This window comes from Diadema setosum, chromosome 14 (assembly GCF_964275005.1).
Source record: "Diadema setosum chromosome 14, eeDiaSeto1, whole genome shotgun sequence".
NCBI classification, from domain to species: Eukaryota; Metazoa; Echinodermata; class Echinoidea; order Diadematoida; family Diadematidae; genus Diadema; species Diadema setosum.
The window spans coordinates 15,117,454-15,142,079 of record NC_092698.1 but is presented as its reverse complement, the minus strand read 5'-3'; the positions used below and the strand labels follow the sequence as shown (position 1 = coordinate 15,142,079).

General features: G+C 38.1%; 1 long non-coding RNA gene across 2 annotated transcripts in view; it reads right to left on the bottom strand.

The window, feature by feature from the left end:
• Positions 1 to 2,749: 2,749 nt before the first annotated feature.
• LOC140238029 (uncharacterized) overlaps positions 2,750 to 24,626 on the bottom strand; it is a 93,794-nt gene continuing 71,917 nt past the window's right edge. For both annotated transcript variants that reach the window (XR_011901877.1, XR_011901878.1), the window contains exon 5: positions 2,750 to 2,775. This is a non-coding gene — a long non-coding RNA (uncharacterized lncRNA). The remainder of the gene's footprint in view (positions 2,776 to 24,626) is intronic.

Sequence of the window (24,626 nt, the reverse complement as noted above, 5' to 3'; positions counted from 1 at the left end):
CTACTTGATATTTTGGATGCGAGATGGCCGTGGAAGTGCAGTGCGGTGGGGGCATACTTTTCTTAATGAATTGGCTTACTTTCGCTCCGCGCTTAAGAAATCAGCCACACCCTGCGACGTTCACAAATCATACACGGGCTTCTTCTCACTTCTTGATCCAAAATCTCTCCATATTTCTGTTGTTGTATTTTTATTTTTAAATGATTGAGCATAGAGAGAGAGAGAAACGGATGTGTAAGTGTGATGTCCAATAATTGCATTAAATGCTGCTGGAATCCGCATAAATGGAATAAATGGATTTTCAATGTCACTTCCATCAGCCTTCAGATCATAATTTTCATTTCGATTGCAGCCTTCCCCCCTGCTGCGTATTCATATTGACAAATGGCAGCATTACAGAGTGAAGAGGAAGAGGCAATACATTGTACAACTGCAGTACATGTCAAGACATTTAGGTAAAAAAAACCCTGAAATTTATAAAAGACATACTTGCAGAATCTGAGTTGAGTTAAATGAGCAAACGATATGGTGCAGGTTTAAAACACCAGGAAAAAAAGAAAAGAAAATTCTCTTCAGATCTGTAGGTACCACAATATAAGTGATATAAATCCTGATATCACCAAAATTTAAGAGATGAAATATATACAATTTGATGTATCATGTTAAACCCTCCACTTTCCAAAAAAAAAATGCTTAACGAAAAACTTTGTGCGACTAGAACTAGCTCAAACATCAGGATACACGCATACTGTAAAAGTGGATATTTTCGTGCGACTAATTTTTTTGCGCTTGGCCGGGTAAGAAGAGTTTTGCGTATTTTTAATTCTGCGGAATCAAGACATCAACTACTGGAACATATGGCATGCAAAAATATTCGCACGCTTTTATTTTTGCGCTAGCTTCTGGTTGCATGAAATGCGCAAAAATTTCAACACTACGAAAATTTCCACTTTTACAGTATGTTGACTTGGTGGGATTTGCTCTCTCTTTTTTTTTTCTTGTTGATTTATTTTGTTCTCTCTCACAGGCAACAGGTAAAGCAAAAAGGCATAAAAAATTAAAAATAAATATAAGGCCAGAAGAGTTTTTTTTTTTTTGTGACTGTGAGGTACATTCTTGTGATAGATTCAAATACATCATTGTTCTTATTTCCCTGTCATACTGACATTGTAAAATCAGCATGTAGTAGGAATACTAGGCTGACCAACCTTAACAGATATAAGTTTGTGTCCATGTTTCAGGCTGTCATAGTAAGGATAACTCCTGACTCTCTCACAATGGAGCTTTACCAGCATTGTAACCAAAAAATAGAAAAGAAATACTCTCCTCCTTTAAAAAATAGAAATAATAATATATATACTGTTCATATATTATAAGGTTAGTAAAAATGAACTAGACATTTTTTTGCAAGTATGAGAAATCTTCTGCCAAATTGATTGATAAGTTTAGCTTAGATGTGGAATTTCTATGTTTTAATTTTTTACAAGCATGAACAATAACTAACTGGCAAGTTAAAAGGATGAATCAGCTATGGCAATATTGAAGAGAGATACCTGTTTGACCGCTGTGCTTTAATTGCATTGCGTCAATGCAGTATATATCACGCTTGAGTCATTGAGTATACGTCAGATGACGTGTTTATCATTATGCATCATAGAGGTCACAGGTCAAGAGTAATGATATATTGGGGAAAATTACCAAGAAACAGCTGAACTTGTGGAATTTCATCAAAAGGTCATATTTAGCAAAACAACAAGGGTTCATTTCGACATTTTAAATTTTCTTGCATCTTTGCCCAATATGACCATTTTTTTTTCATTTCTTCAATATATTTTCCATTTGTATTCTTTTTATTTAACAGTGAACCTTTGTGGAAAAGCATTCTTGTGTTTCACAACCTTAATGCTGATGTTTTTGTTTTTGTCTTGTTGTTTTCGTCATGCTTTGCCCAACTTTTTTCCCCTCTTTTTCCCTTTTCTTACATGGCCATGTCTTGGTCTCTAGTGCAAAACTTGGTGCAGTGCTCTCATCTTTCCACGCAACATTCTTGGAGAGATATCCTCCGGGAACGTCATGACATTCTGACTTTATCTCGCCTCACCCCGGCATGTACTCTTCGGCAGTAAACAGCAAACAGTTTTAATCTTGACATTTACGATAGCATGAATGAAGTAATTGCAATGGGGTGAGGAGTCCTATGCTAAACTTGAATTAATCCGCTATACCAGATCAATGAAAAAAAAAAGCTTGACACATTTTCTACACCTTTTACCTCTTCCCAATGCAACCTCCTTTTAAAAATTGTTGAATTCATCTCAGTTATTAGCATTCATCAGCACAGATTCAACTCATTCATTCCATGAGAGACTCCTTTCAAACACTATTTTGAAAAAGATATCCATGTTATGTCTTTTTGTTTTTTTAATCAAAAGGCTACCTTACTGACTGTAAAAATGACTTTTAAATAAGGGAATTAAGGAGAAAATGGCTGACTTACCAATGGGCAAAAGCTTCTTGTGGATATTTCCCTTCTAATGTCAACAGAAAAGTCCATGCACGTTCCAAAGAGACAAGATCACTGATGCTCCAAAATTACAGTCCACAGTAAGGCGTCCCACAGTACTGGCGTCAGAGCAGTGACGGTCGGGGAGTCCTCACAGCACACCACAGGACTTGGAAGTACGCAAGCTCATAGAAGTGATGCAAGCAGTCTCACACTGAATTCAAGAGGCTTGGATTGTGTGAAAATCCGGTGCCACTGTATTACCAGCAAGGCTGGAGGGAGAGAGGGGGAGAGAGACATACACACATTCATGCACAATCCATGGCAAAAACAAAGAAATACATAGACACAGGCTTTAACAACAGAATGCATCACTCTCATTGGTTGGGTGCACTGAGGTGGACAGCCACCAGGGAAGTGCTGATTGGTCAGCACTCCATAAGCATTGGTGGAATGCTACACTATGGAGTAGGGGTGCTGGTTGTGTGTGGCAGTGTGAATGAGGGAGAATGTGAATTGAGGGATCCAATGCGTGAGATGCACTCAGCCCACGATTGTCCCTTGTATGTTCAGCTGTGTATTGATTCAAGAAGAATGCGTTTCATAGAGATGCTGTCCTAATACCCAAGTCAAATCATCCATGTCTCCTTTTCATGAGACGCAGTGCTGCTAAACAGATAAAGATCAATCTACATGTGTTTGTATATGCAAAAAGCTTGTCTGTGAGATATAAATGGACTCTCTTTACCTCTCAGCAAATAGATTATCCATACAGTCTTATAATCACATGGCTAGCTCATACTGGTTTGTAAAAACAAAAACAAAAAAAATCATAAAAAAGAAGAGATGGAACCAAGCAAAATTAACATAAAATACTGTTCATTCTAAAAACACCAAATGGATCAGACCATCACAAGGCAATTATGAGATAAATGCAAGAGCTACATGCTCTGTCACTTGATTTATTACTTGTTCAGGAGGGGTGTTAATACTGTATACTGCTCACAGGACAAATTCCCTCCTGATCCTAAATTGCACTTTTAGGATTAAAACAGACAAAATATGACAAGCAGCATATTCATCAATGAATCCCACTTTGATGATTTACACCTACACAGCATTACACAGATAATATATCCCAAAATATTAGGGGTTTTAAATAGAAGAATTTATGTTAAAATTGATAAGTGCTGATAATAACATTCTGTATACATATATATCTGTACTCTTGACATGAAATATTTGTGGTTGTAGTGTGTAATTTGGGCAATGGCAGGATATCAGTCTACTCTTTCCATTTCTTGCATGAGCTACATCGTACATACTGATACACTTCAATAGTAACAATGGGGTCTAGGGCAATTACCCCGGACCCTTCCCCTGTCCCTAATCCTACTCCTAATCCTGAAACTAATCCTAACCATAACCCAAACTCCTAACACTAAACCCAACCCTAACCCTAATCTTAACTCTAACCTTACCACCAACCAGTATTTAGCCGGGGGGGGGGGGGGGGGGGGGGGTAATTGCCCGGATACGGTAACAATGGTATTAATAATGTGTATTTCTTATATGGTGGATATATAACTTATACAAATAAGAGTTATGCACTTGGAAATCTCCAGAAAAAAAAATGGATAGGAGAGGGAAAGGACAGAACAAAAGAAAAGACAGAAAGGAAATAGAAAATGAAGGACTGAGCTGGAGCTATGAAGTTGTCAACACACAAACAAATGAGTTTTCAAAGATGGTTGAATTGTTCAACAGGGCCTGCAGTGAAATACTGATGTTTTAAGGTTCTCTCTGGCACTTTTCACTTCCATTGTTGTTTTGGGAAATTACTTGAATATGATTTTAAATAAATGTTGCAAGCATGCTCAAGAATTTTTTTGCACATTTTAAGCTATGCTGGGGTCCTTCTCCATGGACTGAACCCCTCCTAGTATAGATAAATATGAGCAAGCATTGCCACAGTACATTATTTTATCTGATCGGTCTGTTCATGTGTACATGACATCTTGTCAATACAATGTCCTTTTGTACATATAGTTTTAAGGTATGCTGTTGGATTAGATAAATTACATCTTTAAGAACTACCCTCAACCCATAATGGACTTCCAATCTCTTCCCCCTCCTCCCCCCCCCCCCATAAAAAAAAGAAAAAAAAATCAGCAAAAGAAATCAAAGTATTCCCATTTCTGAGAGGAAAGTAATCAACGAAATGCCAAATCTCTGATCCCCTCCAAGAAATTAAAAGCACTCACACATAGACTCAATCTCCCCTTTTGTCATGGCAATGCCCAAATCAGGCATTAATCTGTCAGATGGTTTGCCTTATGGCAGGCAGACAGCTGGTGCTACCTTAATCAACAAAATAGATGTTTTCACTAAACCGATGAAAAGGGGAGACTTATACTGGCACGTCAAGCTTGATTATTCGATATTTACATGAGAGTGGTCGTAGACCGTCCAGAATCACTGCTAAATTTCAAACGCTTAGTATTTTTTGTTGTTGTTGTTGTTATGATTACTTGGCACTGAGCTGCACACAAAATGGCATCGCGAGGACAAATGAATTGAAAGTTGTGGGATTTGCATTTAATCGTGACCTAGAAAATACGTATTAAGTGTTGTTACACGCAACCCGTCCCCCCAATCAACGGATAATTGATACAGGTTACGCATCACTTTGTTAAGATCCCTGCTGGTTTGTTGTGGTCACGTGGCTGATGGCTGCTTTGTGCATTGCTGTTAACCTCTTATTGTGGGTCGGATGAAAAACACTCTGCCATTTACATGCATTACATTTACTTTTTACCTTTTATCAACAAACCAATCATTTGTGGTCCTGCCATCAATAATTGTCATGCAATTTTGTTGCAGATATCATATACATCATATCATGATGTGTTGTAATACGTTAAATAACTGTAAAAATATATTCCTGATGACATACAATTTTTCCAAAAATAACATATACACAAAGACTTTCATCACACAAAATTTCTGCAACAGTTCCTATATCAAAATCTTAAATTGTATACATTATTTGTATGCCTCATTATGTTTCTAAAAGCATTCTGATAATTTCAGAATTGCAAATCTCTCTTATTCCTTTTCCTCTCTGAACAAGTGAAAATCATTTTCCTTTCATATTTTCCTTGATACAAATGAGTTGATTAAACTATGGTAAAGTCATAGTATATACATGTACATATTCATAAACAACCTTGTAACTGAACTTTTTTATTTGGTGTGTGTTTTTATTTATTTGGGAAAGTAATAACTGAGCAGAAAGAACAATTTTCTCAAGGTTGTCTAATGCACAAAGAAGTTGTCAAACTGTGAGCTTAAAATGCTACCAGAAGAATGGTAGTAGGTGCTCACAGTAGAAAACTCACCCCTCCCCCCCCCCCCAACTTTCCCTTTGCTCCACCATCTTCTCTGGTTTCCAGCAAACCAATATGAACTCTTCGAAGTTATGTAGCACATTAAAAGTCATTAACAGTCTGACCCCATATATGTCTAATCTCCCTGCAGAATGCACACAAATAAGAAATCTTCATTTATCTGAGAAAATTTACTCATCAACCTGCCAGTTTCAGTTTTATGGCACCTGTGCATTATCCTCTATGAATCTAATACTCTGGAAAATTATTCCTTCTGAGCTCAGATATTTTAAACAGGCTTATCATAGGAATATCTACAGTTTGACGGCTGCACCGCAATTGTGGAATGATCTACCTCGGTGCGTGCGCATTTCCCCATCCCTTGATGTCTTCAAGAAGAATCTTAAGACTTTCCTTTTTGATGCCAATCTGTAACTGAATGTTGTTGTAAAGTGCTGTGAAACCAGTCATTGACTGTGTAAGGGCGCTATATAAATGATCTGATTGTATTGTATTGTATTGTAAAGTTTAAACTGTTTTAAACATGCTAAATATTTGCCATGCACCACTACATCATATCTGACTATGATGTTCTTGCTATGGCGCATGGCTAACAATTTTATATGTATGCACCACATAAGCTCTAGACACTAGCATTATATAGAACAAGGATCAATGACATTTGCTGATATAACAACAAATTAAACGATTAACCCATCCGCACTCTCAACAGCCAATTATACCCTGAACTAAACTGCACTCAGCTGCCCTTACAGAACATCATAGCTTGTCTGCAACAGCAGCAAAAACAATTTTATCGGTACCAACTGGATATACAGTATCAGTGATGCAACAGCCATTATCTGTGAGTGGATCAAATGCACATATTGACATGATACAGTACCATTGGTGTCACTTTCACCGACTGCCATTATATCCCACCTCTAATTAGTTCCGACTAATGACCGAAATGGGAGTCGTGGCGGTCAATACAGCCATTGAGTAGTCACGGTGCCGCGTCCCCCCTGGGTGTGTTTTTGACCTTTGGCTAATTGTCATATATTGATTGCATAATAACCACAGTTGATGAGGTGACTACCAGTAAAGTGCAGGCAAAGAAAAGAAAAATATATGTACACCTGTATATATCAGTGCTGATGAAACAAATATGAAATAATACAATGTTGACCAGAAGCATATAAAAAAACATTTTTTCAAAATGTATATAGCAGAGTTTTGCTGTAATGCCACAGTTCATACAGTGTTGGTAATTTTTTGAAACCACCCTCCAAACAAAATCATGTATGCTGCTTGTAATTAGAGTCTTCTCTTATTTCTGCATAATATTTAACAGCTATTACTCCATACACAGAACCAGAGTAACCATGATATGTGCAGTACATCAGTTTTATCACTACTGCCAGCTCTGTTTACACACTTAAACCAAGACTGCTGCTTTGTTCATATTTTTTTTTTTTTAATGGAGGATTTATGCGGGGTATGTTACCTCTAGTAGAATTTGAAGAAATGAACTTAAATTGAGCTTCATCATCAAGAAACATAAAATCACGTAGATCCATATGCAATATATATCTGCTAGACTTAATTACATGCATTTCTGAAGACAAAACAAATAAGTGCTCCTAAATGACCAATATCCATTTTGCAACTTGGGCTGCATTCACACACACACTCGAAATTTTCACTTTCAAAAGAAATTATATTTTGCAATATATATGCAAAAAAAAAAAACATTAATTCTTGTGAGTGGACACACACACACACAAATGCTAACTTCCACAAGACACACTGTGAAGCAAAAACCAATTCTGGGAGATTTAAAAAAAAAAAAAAAAAAAAAAAAAAAAACCTCTTGCAATAATTTGCCCTGTTTGACGTGTATGGAAAGCACATGAAGAAATTATCAATTATTAGAGTCCCATATTGCAACTCGCCACACGTGGGTCCACACGTTTGGGTGCCCATGGCCATACTCCAGTGATTGTTAAGGCATGTGCAATCTAGAGATTTAAAGTGCTTGATTTGCAGACACATGCTTTTTTTTTTATGTATGTGAACATTGGCAAATAAAATCAATTTTTTGCATTGCCATGGAAGAAACGATAACTCCTGTGTGTGAATGCAACTGCTTTCATCTGCATATTATGTACACCTCTTTTTTCCTACTTACCTTGTAGTCCAGTTGAAAGAAGACAATGCTCCAACAGGCAGACCACAAGATAATCATTTTCTTGATTCTATAGGGGTGCAGGATGGGGTGGGGTATGAGGGCAAGGTTGAGGAGGGTAGGGGAATGGCCGCAGACATGGTATCGAGCGATTGGCTTCTGTATCGGACGACTGGTTTCTCAGCTGTTGGTTGACAAGAGGCAGGCTTTCATTCCACCCCCCCCCCCACACCTCTTTTTCATCTTGTAGGTCAGATATTAGGTGGGGGGGGGGGTGTTTCAGCTCATCTTATCATTAAGCATTATCGGGAAGCAGCGACAGCACCAGCATCTTTCCTTTAAATTGGAAACAGCAATAGTTGTAAGACAGTGCATATTTCGACAAACAAGGACCATAACATTACATAAGACAAACTTCTTAAAGGTAGGATACATTTGTACACACATTTCCTTCTTTTCTTCTCTTTTTCATTCCCTTTTTTCTAGTACAGACATAGAGATATCTGCATCAATCAATCTGGTTCCAGAGATTGACATCTGTGTTACTTGAGAATCTCACACTTGCTTGACTTGAAATTCAACCCACTCAATGAAAGATCAGATTTTTTCTTTCTTTCCAAGGCTAAAATGCACAAGGTAATGTTTCTTATGTACCGGGGCAGAAAGAACATGAGACCCAATGCCTGACGGAATGAATTCATGCCATTGTTTTTTTCTTACTACATTTCTTCTTCCTCTTCATCTTCTTTTTTTTTTTTCTTCTTCTTTTTCTTTTTCTGTGGTCATGTAGAACATTGTGGGGAATATCATCAGCTATCGAATACAACACCACGCAATGATTTGCCCGATTGGTTGAAAGAGAATCTGAACTTCAAACAATCCGAGAAGACTGGATCAATATGTGGGATCCACACTGCAATGCAACAGAGTACGCCCCAAGTTTGTGGGAGGGAATTGTGGGGGGGGGGGGGAGAGGGGAAAGGGATTAGGACTCCAGTAACTATGCTGGGATGACAGGAGATCAATAATTCACAACTCATAGCGACCAAGAAAATGCTTCCGAGCTTGAACCTGACACCTACAGATATGATGGCATTTTTCTTTCGTCTTTTTCCTTTCCTTTTTTTTCAGGGTCTTCCATATGATAATGACCTACTGGTGTGGCAAGTGAATCTCTTCTAAGTCTGGCTCCTAAAACTTTTACTTTTTAAGGGCGGTGATTTGGCTTAGTTGGTAGCGCATCTGCCTCTTGATCAAAAGGACCTGGGTTTGATTTCCAAGTCTATCTGAGCAATGTTGATTGTAATCATATTGTTCCCTCTAGTAAGAGGCAAAACACTCTGTCCCTCGGATAGGACATGAAATGGAGGTTCCATGTGTGAGAGTCATAACTCATGCATATAGAAGATCCCGCTTCATTCATTCATTGCAAAAAGCAGGGTGCATAAACGGGTGAAGTGGTCTCGCCTTACATCTAACTGGACCCCATGGAGGACCAGCTTAGCATAGCTGAATATGGGCTACCCAGCCATCTTCTCAGATGGAAAAATGAAAATAACAAGCAAGTTTGGGCACTGCACATAGGTTGAGGTCCTGCTTTAGATCAGTCAGAGTCAGCCCCAGATATTAAACTCTGTGCAGTTTGGTTTAGCATGGGACAATTTAAATTACTGTAGTTTAGTGCGCATGAATGATATACTTGGAACAGTGCATTAATCCAATTCAGTTTAGATGAGATAGAGTTGTGTAGAATGACAAGCATGAATAATGACAAATGAATCATATATCAGACTTTAGGAAGGAGCAATGGCAAGCAGACATGTAAAAGAACAATTAAGCTTTGAAAGAAAAAAAAAACAAGCACTATTTCATCTGTGGACGAATCTCCCTCCCATGGAACTCATAAGTTTCATTTACCTGATTAGGCTGAAATCATTCAACAACCCATGAACAACAATTCATTTTGATATAGCTGCTGTGGCCAAGTAATGTGCGTCTAAAATTTAAGGAGGATGTGTCAAGGAATATATATAATCTTTCTCAGATGCTGGATGGGGAAATAAGAAGGACCTCGGGCAGTATAATATTGACTCCTAATAATTACTGCATTGGTTCTTGCTCAAGTCATTCTTTCCATATCAATACGGGTTTTACCTAAAAATATTATACTGTTTGGAAGTTTCTCCATTTTATCAGTGCCTATCTCATCATCAAATTACAACTGACATGTGATCAATATGAGCTGATGCATGTATTATATTTGTATAAGTGGGTATGGCGTGATGTTTCAGCACAAATCAAAATCTCCACACTCCTCCGTAAGGAGCAATCCCCCCCCCCCCCCCCCCAATATCTCTATTACATTACAGACTAAATAACGTTATGGGTGTGTAAGAGTTTTACCAGATAAAACAAACCAAACCCATTGGTAGAATTGACAGTTGCAGAACATGAGGCAAGAACTGTCACTTCTGTAATGGAGCTGTTCTCAAATCAATACTGCTTCTATGGCTGGTATATGGAATATCTTCATATTGGTATATTGGCTGACAAAATGTGGTGGGGGATGGGGGATGGGGGAATAGGAAAATACAAGGTTTGATACTTGTAACTTTTATGAATGAAAGAGAACAAAGACAGAGGGAGACAAACAGACAGACACACACACAGAGATGGGGAAAAAAGCTTCCCTGATCCTGAAATGTTTGCTCTTACTTATGGCACATTTCAAAGCCGTGTCAACATTGTCTCGGATCTCAGACCATATACACCTCCTTGCTAATTTTCTCAGGAACAGCGTGGAGGACAAAATGGGGGGGGGGGGGGTGAAAGAGGAATAATACGACTGCACTGGGGTCGTACTGAAAATGCATGCCTATCTGAGTTACACGTATGCGCCATCCCCTACCCACCACACTCCCAGCTCGATTCCGCGATATCTCCAGGACGAAACCGGACACCGCGCAGAGGAAATTCATTACAACCACAAACCCTTGAACGTCAAATAGTGTGCACCTCTCGGGCCAGAGTGAAATAGTCTTCGCGTTCAGGCTGGTGAAGACCGCCGACTATTCAAGTTCGTGCTGGGTTGTTTGTTTGTTTTTTCTGAAAACCAGTCACAGTTTCTGGCTAATACCATACATTATATGAAGCATGATTGACAACCTGAAAGAAAGAAAGAAAACAAAAACAAAAACAAATCCAAAAGAGCAAGACACAGTGCACAAACAAAAGAGCACACACAAAAAATAACAACCCATGTGGCATCCAAATTTTCCCTTTGATGTTTTTTCCCTTTGCATGTTTTGCTTCTTTTCTTTTTTTCCCCTAGCTCTTTCAAATTTGTCATCTTGGAGGAATGCATAAAGGTAATGCTCTAAAGCATGTCATAAAACACTTTAAAATATATAGAATTCCTTCCTTTTTTCTTTGACATCTTTAGCTAGATTCAACAGCAAGATGCTATAAAAACTGAACATGCCCTTTTTAACATAATGCAGCTATTTGACTTTCACAGTTTCTGGAAACCACTTCCCTTGATAATGTAAAACTGCCCAACTCTGAAATGTGCCAAAAAATGCAAAAATGTGCAAAATTCTTCCTAAGGGACAAACAATGTCTGCTGCAGCTATCATGTTGCAGATATCATTGGTATCTCCATTTTTCTTACAATACATCTTATTGCATCCAAAATGTTATAGCTATCTTTTGAAAAACAAAATAGTGGCAACCCATGGATATTTTCTGTAATGCAAAGAAGCTCCCATTCTTGTCTACATGTAAGTAGGTTTGTTACTGCAATATTCATGAGTTTGTTCCTTACAGACATTTGAATAACTAACCCATAAGTGGACACACTTACATACAATCAACCATTTTGTTACGGTATCTTTTCTTGAATTCATGTCCCACATGTACTATTCAGATTTTGATGCTTATCCCATTTACATTCTATTTGTGGGACAGATAACCCAAAAACATTTATAATGCCTCTGGCAGCAATCGGGGCAGAGGCATTAAAAATCAACAAAAAACATGACATTTCACAAGCAAAGTTTCTGTACTTGGTCCCCCTGTAATAGCTCTCATTAGACAGCTTGATGCTTCATGTTCCCATTTTCATGCATACACTGTAAGTATTCCGTGATGATTCCAATTACATTAGGAAACACCTGTTGTGTTGACCGACTTAATGGGAACCTACTTACATGTGTTTTGAATTTTGATACTGGAGTACTAGCTTGTAGTTGCTCTACTGCTTGTGTTTGTAGGTGATGAAATCAATTCTGCTTGCTTTGACTGCTGCAATTAAGCCGACATATCACCTCCCTCCTCATTCAAATTTACATATTAGTTGTACCCCATCCCACGACTACTGGCATCCATACAAATTTTGTGCGATGATTTCTTTACCCAGAAACTAATAGGAAAAATGTTTTGGATGTAACTGTTGAGAATGGTTCTAAAGTTTTCTCCTTTTTTTTTTTTTTTTCCTTTTCTGGAATTCATATGATGCCTTCCTCTTTTGACAGCATGACCTCGATTGCTCTCAAAATCTTTATTTGTACTCATTTATATGTTTTTTAAAGAAATGTTGTCCATGCCTAACTGCTGGGAATATGGAAACAGGTTCCCCAACACTAAAGAAGACTGTCATATTAATTGCAGGTTTGAATTTGTTCACACTTCTCAATGCTATTTTGAGCTTTACATATCTTCAAAGGAGCCATATAGTCAAATCAATGGTATACTAACAGTATAATGATCATGAAATTCAGGAATTATATTTCTTGCACTGGTCTCAATACAGATTTGCTAGAATTAACTTTGTATCCTCACTTTTTAGAAAGTCACTAAGGCAGTTTTGGCACCAGAGTGATCCTGACTTTCTAATTCTCACACAGTGGCAATATAATATTGTGTAGGATACCATTCCTATTGTGTCTGGCATTGCAAATTGAGGCAAGAAATGGCCAAAACACTTCTGCAAACAGGCAATCTATTTATTTATCCATTTAGGAGTACTTCGTGTTAATTGCAAAGTTTGGGCCTTCCAAGTAACATGTGAATTCACAATCTATACAGATCATGTCCAGTATTTCTTTTTTACATAAGGTGTACAGTATAGTATAGAGCATCTCTTCATGAGTATTATGCATCTTAAAGGTATAACATAGTTTGGTATGCCTGTTGAAAGGGTCTATTTTTGCTTTAAATGGACACGTACGATGAAAACAAAATGTGTGCAATAAAACTGTGATTACACAATTTCAGTTGGGTTATGTGGAATATTAGTCAAAAAGCTTTACAATCTCAGAGCATATCCAATCGTGGTTGCTATGGAATGTTTTTTAATCGATAACAAATGTAAGAATATTTATAATTTTGAAATCAGAAAACAATATAGCAAAATGGAATTATGTTGCTTAAATAATCTTAAGCAGTAAATGAAGATGATCTAGATATGACTTTTAGGTTGCTCCCCATACTTCATACTAATAGGAATTGGTAAAATGAGGTAAGATTGAAGCTTCATACACTGAAAGCAATGTTTTCTAGGTCTTGATAGTGCAGACATGGAATCAGGTCTGCAGTGGCACATACTAGGTTCACAAGGGAGAACCTTTTTGGAGGGTGCATCAAGGCTAATTGCCACAAACACCTCTTTCAATAGAGTGGGACTACTGATTTGAAAGCGAGCGAGATGGACCCGGAGTGAGGCTGACTGAAAACAAGCTGCTCGGGGGCCGTGTTGTCCCGCGCGGGGGTCGCAAAAGAATTGTCCTCAAATATTGACTGGGAGAGAAGACGGAAATGACCTTTGAGCACAAAGGGACAAAGCAAGAGGACTACCTACGGGCGATGCCGCAAAAAAAAATCCGAGAAAGAAAAAGGGGGGCCCATGGTTCCATGCCCTCTCTTCATGTCAGGTGCATTATAAGGAAGACTGGGATTTAACCCTTTATACCGTACTTTACTCACCTATTGGAGCATTCATTGGAGAGTGATGTCTGGAACCTTGTCAATGAAATTGGAATTAGGTGATCCAAGTATCCTCCTGGATCACCTTCTGTATCTGCACTGATTCTTTCTTTCTTTATTCTTCTTCTTCTTTATTTCTTTCTCCTCAAATGTTGTGCAGAGGTTAACTCAAAAAGTCCTTCAACTATCAATTACAAACTTATACCATATATATATCATGTCCCAAGGACAACAGATCTAATGTATCATTGTGATCAGTCGACCGTGACATCATTATGACATCATTATCGCAAATCACATTCACATTCATATCTCATTAATAGAATAGAATTTCTCAATGAAATTTACATCTCATATAGTTCAAGTCAAGCTCTATTGATTCATCTCATAAAATTTGATCATGTTTATAGTAAACGAGCGCATACGTGCACGTTGAAATTTTAACATGCTCCAATTGTTGTCATTTGGAATTTGATTGTCAATGAACAGAGATTACCTAATCCCTGTAATCCCAGTTGTGTTCCCATTGCCTCCCTGTTAAACTGAGGCACATTGCTTACCCCCCTGTGGGTTTGCTAACTTACAAGGTGAAGTTTGGATAGATCCCTTAATGCTGATGGAGAAACTTGGTAAAATGAAGATGTAACATTGAGGCAAGTAAAGGGTTAAAGTGCAGGATTGAATATTGGAAGCCAAAGAACATGAAGCCTGCTTCCTATGCCGGAAAATTATTTCAGGCACATTGAGGGTGCCCTATTGCCAATATTACAGTAACATTGATTGTAATGTATGTTTCTACACAGAAAACCTTTTTCAAAAGAAAAAGAAATCCACTTCTTAGGTTCTTTGATTTTTACATGACGTACGTTTTCATGCGAGACATAATTCAGCAAACTTCCAGTGACTTTTTTTTATATCATTTTGCAGACAACGGTATTTCTGTATACATTCTAACATTTAAAAAAAAAAATGCATGTTGTTATTTTACATATTAGTTCAGTGTGAGCACAAATTTGTAAACAAACAAACAAACAAACAAACAAACAGATTCCCATTGAGCAATATTCAGTGGTCACCAGATGTGAATTACCAATTTAAACTGCTGAAGACTGGTCCCAAGTATACTCAGGCAAGTGTCTGAGGGAAATGCATGTTATAGTAAAATCAGCTCGTCCTCAACAGGTTAAAGCACTGGCAGAAAGTTTTGCACTGCAACTTTGCCTCATTTAATCAGTCTAAACGCCTGTACATAGATACTCCCTTCATTTATAATCCTCTAATCTCAAATACTTCATTACTGTTTTTCTTGAGAAAAATGCTTGATGCTTAATAATTTCTTGAGGAAGGTCATTATGGAATGAAGAAGATGAAGTGAAAGAAACCCTTTAGGACTGTAATCCACCTAAGCGCCACTTAGGTATACAGATTCCAACATTTTAATATCTGTTGACAGATGAAACTAAGTCACAGCTAAGGATCTCACAGGACTTTCAGTAACATGAATTTAGGCATTTACATTTGCAGGTGCCACAAGTAATGCATAGGTGATCCAGCTATGGAAATTAATGCTGTAACGCGGGGAAAGTCTTCTGTTATAAGCTCTAAGATTTAAAGAGTCAGTCACATGCATGTGATCAGTATGGCTGTTGCTGTCAGAATTTACCCCAGCCTGTTGAAAATGAAAACCAGCTCACGTGTATGAAGCCATTTCGTCAAAATGTCTGTCCATATTTCTTCCCAAGGGCAACAAGGGAAGGTTAGTGTCGACAAGAGGATGTATGCAAGCTTAAGGTTAAAAGTTCATCTGCATCATGGCCATTGATATGAAATTCAGATTTTGATGTCAGAAATGGCAAAGTGATGCAGGTAAGTGATACGGCTGAAAATGATGCTTCTTCATTGCTATTCAATTTTCTCATATTTTCTGTAACCGTCATCCCACTTTTTCTATAAGTTGATGTGAAGACATGAATACAAAGATGCTACACAGACAAATGGACAGGGCCTTCATTTTGGCAGGTATCTGTTAATAGGGGCTACCTGCTAAATGTTGTCTGCAAAAATTCTCTGACAGTTGCCCTGTGGGTAGTAAAAAGGGCAGCAGCACTGCCAAAGGCAGTATCAGTTACAGAGGTAGGGTTAGCAGTAGAAATAGAAGCATTAGTGTTTCCATTAGTGGTAGCTGAATTGCAGCAGTGCTAGAAATATGTACAGTAGCAGTGCTAGGCCTACTTGTTACAATGGCAATTATAGATCGATACACATACTATTTCAAATATAACTCCTAACTGCAGTTAATTGAGGTACGTAGTTGATCAAACATACATGACTTCAAACAAGGGCTAAGAATACACATGCATTAACTTGATGAAGGTTTTCGAAATGCTACTGTGGACTCTTAAGTTAGTTTTCCTAACAATATAGGTAATGACAGGGCTAAGAAAACTCTCTTGAGGAGGAATTAGAGCACACACACACACACACACACACACAGAACCAATGCACTCAGATGAAGTGTGAAAATCCACTCAGAACCCAAGGTATCGAGTTACCAGGGGGCTGGCGGCCATGATATATCACATGTCCAGCGCCAAGAATTGGCACCGCACATTGTGCGGCACGTATCGCGTTCATCAAGTTGCCCGGTGCCAAACCCCGTCGTCCTGGCGACGGCTCTTAAAGGCACACCGATCCCTCTTGCTCTGGCTTAGGCTCTTTCTGCCGCAAAGTGGAGTCCATTCATTGCGGTACCATGGAAACAAGGTGTACACACACACCCCAAATCTAATCTGCCATATAGTATTCGGCACAACTTTGTTGTGCAACTGCACTGACGAATCAACTTTCAGGCAGAATTGCAATTGCACAATTGAGGACTGGATTTCTCTTTTTTTCCTGCATGTAATAAAAAAAAATGAATATTCAACAAATTGGAAGACTAAATGTAAAACTATTATACACTTTCAAGGCACTATCTCTCTACTGCAAAACAAGCACATTCCTTAAAAAAAAAAAAAAAAAAAACTCTTATCCTATTATGGATAGACACTACACTTGCCTGCATTGAACATATGAAAAGGTGTTATTCTCTGATAATCACAGACATACATCAACAGCACTGCTAGTACTGCTAGTATTCTATAAGTTCAAATTTTGTGGAGGTACGGCTTACCCATATATTCAAGTTTAATGTTACCACTCGACCACTATGTCCACTAGAACACTTTATGCTTACAAAGTGTTCATAAAAAGTCTTAATTGAGAAAATTCTATAATCCCCAGAACAATCAAACTGTTAATTTTAAAGCTGTGAATATAAATGGCAATATCAAAAATGACACACACAAATGGTAACTATTCCCCTTAAAGAAATTATAAGAGGACCGATACCATTTCATGATACCCATCTGATATGACAGTTCCACTTTAAGATCTCCTCATCGGGTTGGATTGCACGGATGAGAGAGGGGGAAAAAAACCAGTAAGGGGATTTTCTGGAAAGGTGAAACTGAGTTAACCATTACATTGCACTTTGTCATTTTCAGGGGGCTGGAATGAGGCGGATCATTTCTAAGTGCGATCACAAAGACCACGAAGTCTGCCGTTTAAAGAATAGCCTCTCTCTCTCTCTCTGGTCATCTCTCTCATTTTGCCACTACTACTACTACTACTACTTCTACTTCTTCTTCTTCTTCTTCTTCTTCTTCTTCTTCTTCTTCTTCTTTTTCTTCTTCTTCTTCTTCTTCTTCTTCTTCTTCTTCTTCTTCTTCTTCTTCTTCTTCTTCTTCTTCTTCTTCTTCTTCTTCTTCTTCTTCTTCTTCTTCTTCTTCTTCTTCTTCTTCTTCTTCTTCTTCTTCTTCTTCTTCTTCTTCTTCTTCTTCTTCTTCTCTCTTGACATGAGATTACTGCTGACAAGCTGACCATTTGCCCTATGTGTTACATAGTTTGCTGTTTATGCACTTGGGTTTCAGAGATGGGTGCAACAATCAAAGTAAGTTTTAAGTATACTTAGGCTGATTTGGAGAGGTTGATGAATTGTGTCTTCATCGCTGACGTCACATCAACAGGTTGGTGAAAACTGGAATTGATTTCCAAGTCTTTTTGTACTCTTTCCAATGTCATCGCAAGGGATATCAGTAGTTCAATGTAGTGTTCCATAGCATTTCATTGTTGGCATTTTTACAATGTTATAAAGAACAAAATTTAATTATAAGTGACCAAGTCATCTCCCCTCTATATCCTAGTATGGGTCGAGTGATTATTATGTTAACCAAAGCTAAATCTCCATGACAGACGCAAATGAATGCAGTGATCGGTATCACATCATAGACTTGGGGCGTGAATACCAAGAAACTGAATATCAAATCATCTAAATGTTTCCTTGATCTCAGACCACTGATCTGGTAAAGGCTCTGATTACTTGCAAGTTGTGGTACTTGAAAATGAGACGAAGGATTCCTCAACATGAATCCTAAAAACTTTTTCTTTTCAGTCTTTCAATTTATGGAACAAAAAAAAAAGCGACTACTTCTTCTTCTTTTTCTGTGGTGCCTTTTGGCGACAGACTGTAACAGGGGACAAGAAGAGGAGAACTCGGTGTCTGCGCCAGCCTGGATCAGTGATACCGAAAGAGAGAGGTCTGTCGTACTACATTTACTTCTGGGGGCGCTTTTTCATCCAGGAGACCTCTCTTGTACCATCTGTCCCTCTCGTTTTTGGGCCAGACGATCGGCTTTCCCGTTTAGCCCCAGACCGTCGGACAGCGTGGAGACTCACACCTTAAGCCCAGAAGGAAAAATGTGATGAACTCGTGGGGGGAGGTGGGGGGGGGGGGGGGGGTGGTTGAAAGAAGAAGAAGAAGTTTTGCGGTTGGCTGCGACCCCCAGAAATGCGCAGGTGGTAGAATTACAACGGACTGGCAGCATCCAACACATATATTTCATGCTGTCCACAAAACCTTGTCGTGCCCGTAATCCCATTAGAGCACGGGTCTGAAACTGGAGAACTGTTACAGGCAGTGAGGGAAATACATGATCCTCAAACGCCAGATTACATTCCACCATGTGTCTATGTGCAAGGTGTCCTGGAGAGGGACAAAAAAAGAATAAATAAACTAAAACCATCCAAACCAAAATGACTGTGATATACACACTTATACTTAGTACTCTAAAGATCATAGAACACACAAACACACCAAAATCATCAAACACCGTCAACGAAAGACTTGTCTGTGTCAAAGTGTCCTGGTTTGTTTTAAAAGCTCTTCATTATTGTAATCTAATAGTTATAAAGGGATGGCAGAGTACTAAAAACCACTTCATGAAAGGTTAAAGAGCAATTCTAAGAGGATTTTAAAGTTTATTTGATGAAAATCGGTTTTGAAATGGCTGAGATATCTAAGAACAAAGTAAAACAAAGTGACCCTAATAAAAAGTGGGTCCCACCTTTTTAAGGATCACTTTGTTTTGGATATCTCAGCCACTTTAAAACCAATTTTCATGAAATAAACCTTGAATTCCTCTCAGAATTATATGCTTTTTCACATTCATATGAGATATCTCATTTCATACAAAAAAGAAATAGGAAACCTGAAGCTCCATCTCAACTGAAACTGTACCATCCCTTTAAAGGTAGGGAATCCCATTTGCACGCCTTAAATGAAGAGTTGTATAAATACAGTGGTATGTTGAAGAGAGTATCATATTAGAAACTCCCATAAAGTATTGAAAGTGGAAGGTAACATTTAGTACATTTTTATTGACCGTTAGAGATTTTGAATTGAATTTTTTTCGGGGCTCACCGTAAATTCCAGTACATTACTAGGCTACCTTTGCAGACCCATGCACTGCATGTGTGTCCATCATGTATATTTTGTGAAGAAAGTTCATCAAAACTTACAAACATTTCTATATACATTCTTGCCACACACTCTACTTGTTATTACATCAGCTCTTATACTTTTAGATTTGTGTTTATAGATAAAAGATACAGAAGACTGCAACAAAAATGCTTAAGTGTGGCTGACACACAGAACTACTGAGTAGTTGAGTTTTGTGCATTATTCAAATTGTAGATAACTGTTGACTTCCAAATTTCTCAGCAGTGGCCTAAACAAGTCCCCTGAGGTTCATATTTAATGTTTTGCTGCATTTTGGGAGGTCTGTAAAAGGTATCCCCTACCTTTAATACTAAGGTTCTGGGTCCTGTTAGTTAGGATTTGGCCCCAAGCAGGGACTTTCAGCTGCTAAGAGTACATTTTTGGTCCTGCAGTGCAATCCATGCATTCAGTGACCAAACTTAAAAAAAGAAAGTCATCATGGAAGATTGCTTTTGTTTTTGTACTAAATGGTTGGTTTTAAGGGGGTCTTTCATGGGTTCAGGTATTGAGCAAATGTTTCTGAGAGTTTCTGTTTTCCTTTATTACTACGTTCCACCACAGCTTCATCCACCACAGCTTCAGGACTGTGCCCTTTTCCCTATCTTCTTATATTTCTCTATTTTTCAATTACTTCTCGCTACAGTGAACATCGCAAGAGCAGCAACTGTTCATTGCAATGTCGTAAGGACAGACTAAAACAAACCATTTGTATTTGAACGTGACCTTACGAAGTAATACAAACCTGTGCATTACTTGTCTGTGATAATAGCAATGTACACAACAATGTCCTCTATTGGTACACATGTGTACTATTCTAACTATTTGACTACCTCTCTGCACAATGGACAATGTGTGATGCAGAAAAAAAAAAAGTGACAATACTGGTAAGAATAGGCATCATATTCACCAGTGATATTGCTGCACCATTTTGTTGAACATTATGTATTATTATACATACAAGCCACTTTTTCAATACAATAAAACCATGTATCAATATTCCTGCAAGGGGTTTGCTTAAAATGACAAGCAACATTGTTAGCATAATACCTGTCCTATGCATTTTACATTACCCGTATCAATGGAGAAAAAGAGTACAATATTGTTTCCAATATTGTACTCTGCTGTCAATAACGCAAATGTTTCTTTATACGCATGCGCAATATCGCTTGCAAAGAAAGCAAAGTGCAGTGGCATTGCGCGATGAGGTTGAGAAATGCCATAGGAGTACACGTAAATCGTCTGTGCTGTCTGCGGCAGTCACTTGCTGATATGCTCTGTACTGTACTATACTGTGCGTAGATACACGTCCATATACAAGTTGAAAGGTTAGATTTTGTAAACAACAATGGCGGCCTCCACACAAAGGTTCGCGACTCTAGACTCCGACGAATTCGAAAACATTCTGAAGGAAAAAGACGCGTTGAACACATGAAAGGCAACAAAAAGTGCTCTAGATGTTTTTAGTGCATATTTGACAGAGAAGGAATTGCCGTTAAACTTTGAGCAACTGGATAAGAACAGACTTTTGGAAATACTTGCCAAATTTTACGTCGAGGTGAGAAAAACCGTTGGTGAGTATTACAACGATCGTCTTTAGTTTCCATCCGTGCCGGACTAAATCGTCATTTGAAGGATTGTTATGATGGTCAAATAGACATAATCAAAGACAGTGAATTTTCTGATGCAAACCAGTCATTCAGGGCAGCAACAGTCCAGTTGAAAAAGGCAGGGAAGGGCGATGTGGAGCATCATCCCTCAATAGATGCAAACGACATAGAAAAACTCTATAACTCCGGAGTTTTCAACCTAAATAGCCCACATGGGCTCCAGCAGAAAGTGTGGTTCGAATTGATGGTATACATATGCCGTAGAGGCAGGGAAAATCTCCGAAAACTAAAAAAGAACCACTTCACTGTGAAAAGAGGTTCTAACAGACGTGAATTTGTTGCACAAGCAAAAGATGAACTTACCAAGAAAACTCGGGAAGACAGCACAGCGTCCAGAAAAGATGCGGGAAGAATGTATGCCACTGGTGATGAGCAATGTCCCGTAAAATCATTCAAGAAATATGTTGGAAAACTCGATCCGAGTTGTGATGCTTTCTTCCAGTCAGCTAAGATGAATGCCCAGAATCTGGACCGTGGTATAAAAAGTCCCCATGTGGGGTACATACTCTCGGAAATATGATGAGAACCTTATCTGAACAGGCAGGCTTGTCAAAACTGTACACCAATCATTGTTTGCGTGCCATATGTATCACCATCTTAGATTCCAGAGGATTTTCATCGCGAGAAATTTGCCAAGTGTCTGGTCATGCCAACGAAGGTTCTATTGCGTCATACACTGGAACTGTTAGCGACAACAGAAAGCAGAACATTTCGGATGCCTTATCAAATGCCCTTGGTAAAGGTGATGTCGGCAAAGTTCCACGGATTGATCCAGCAAATGTGTCAAACGCGCCATCAACAGTTAGCAGAGCACCAAATATTGATGTTGAGAATGTAAATCCTGTCTCTGACACAGATTTGTTAGAGGCTATCAACTTTGACTTAGATTTCACATCATTATCAGGCTCCCAACAACTTACGATTCATGAGGAAACAGAGCAGACTGATATCTTAGCACCAGCAGACAATAATGTTGTTCCTCTTGGCTCGGTGACTCAGGCATCTAGCACAAGATCTACAACCCATACCAGTCGTACGATGCAGTTGCAACAACGCCCATTCATGTTGAATAACTGCAATGTTACGATAAACTATTATCAAAAGTAACACCAACACCAAACCTGTTAATACTGTAAATAAGTTGAGAGCTGTGTTTGAAACTTTTACACCAGTTACTGTTGCAAGTGCACCGTGTTACTGAGTTACTGTTACAAGTTACTGATACATGTTGTTTTACATGGAGTGGACTCCAACTGTACGTGTACTTCATTGGATAATGGATCATTTGGAAGTTTTGATCACTTTCATGTCGAATCAGGGTAGTCTATTGGATAATGGTGAGTGAAACCCTTATTTTTTTGTTGAAATTGAATGTGGTGTTGTCGTGGAAAGTGGTTTGTATGTATAATAATAATAATATTGAATTTCTTTCGTGGTATATCAGATATATTGCATTCATCAACATGAATATTACACTCATCTTCGACTCGTGCAATATTCATGATGATAAATGCAATATATCTGATATACCACTCAAGTGCATCCAATATTGTATAAGCATGCAAGTCTGTGGGCAAGCTTCCTTCTGGACATACAAATGCAAATCCACCATTAATACATGTATATCTAAATACAGCTTCACATTCGACTTTGAAAATGCTAGTGAAAATGGCAAACAAAATACATGTATATATACAAATAAATGTATACACGTAAGTGTATACATAAACAGGTTCATATCTGGGGTAGATAGCAGCACATATTTCTTTTCTTTGATATGAATAGATGTGTACATTTTTTTTTTTCAGATAAGGAACTGGACACAGTATTGATGTTATGCATATGAAGCGAATCACATAACACTCTCATTCAGCAGGATTAGTTGCCATATTTTTTTTTTTTGGGGGGGGGGGGGCTGTAGCAATATCTTTTTGAAGAACCCTTTAACATCTTATGAGTCTGTCTGCATTCTTGTTGGCATTGATATCTAGCAAGACCAATTCATGCAAATGTAAAAATAAAATGAAAAAAAAAAAACACTTTACTTCAGATAATGCAATAGAAGCAGTGTAACATCAGAAAAGGAGCACCTTTTTCTGAGGTTTTGTTTTGTTTTTTTCTCAGAACTTGTAATTTCCACCAAAGTTCATCTGAAAATCATACCTGCTTCAGCGAGAACATTTGTCAACATGAGTATATGGGGCGACAAAACACAAAAGTCATCCTTGCAATATTGTATCCTGTGGGAATTTGCCTGCTAGCTTGAGAAAAACAACAAAACAAAATGAAATGACCAAAAAAAAAAAAAAAACCCACAGTGCTGTGGCTTGGTGCTGTATCTTTGAACATGAAATTTGCCATTTGTTGCTATAATTCATAAGGCAATATAAAAGAATTTTATTAGCAACACATTTTACAAGATGAAATTGAAAGTTTGTTTTTTTAATTTTGGTATTTGTTTTATTTTGTACATATTTAATGTGTGTAACCTGCTCCTTCTCAGCTTTCTCCAATGTAAGACATGCAGTGAAATTTAATGAGGACATAAGGATAATTTTTGCAGAAGAAAAATCCTCTAGTAGCAATAGGTTGAGAGAAAAACAGATATTCAATCAGATTATGATGGACCCCCTCAACTTTTTCATGTATGTGTGTGTGTGTGTGTGTGTGTGTGTGTGTGTGTGTGTGTTGTTGTTGTTGTTGTTTTGGTTATTGTTTTGGGGGTTCCTTGTGATGTCTTTTTTTCCACACCTTCAAGGACATTACACTCTGAAGTGGCAGATTCTTCTACAGCCGTGATGCATGGTCCAATATAAACCACTTGTGGTGCTATGCATGAACACATGATGTACTCTGGCCCTTATTCCCTGGAGAGACAGAAAGAGAAGCAGAGAGGGAGAGATAGAGATAGATAGATATATAGATAGAGAGAGAGAGAGAAAGTTAAACATAGAGAAAATCATGTATTTTGTGTTGTGTGTGTGTTTGTGTGTGTGTGTGTGTGTGTGTAAAAATGTAA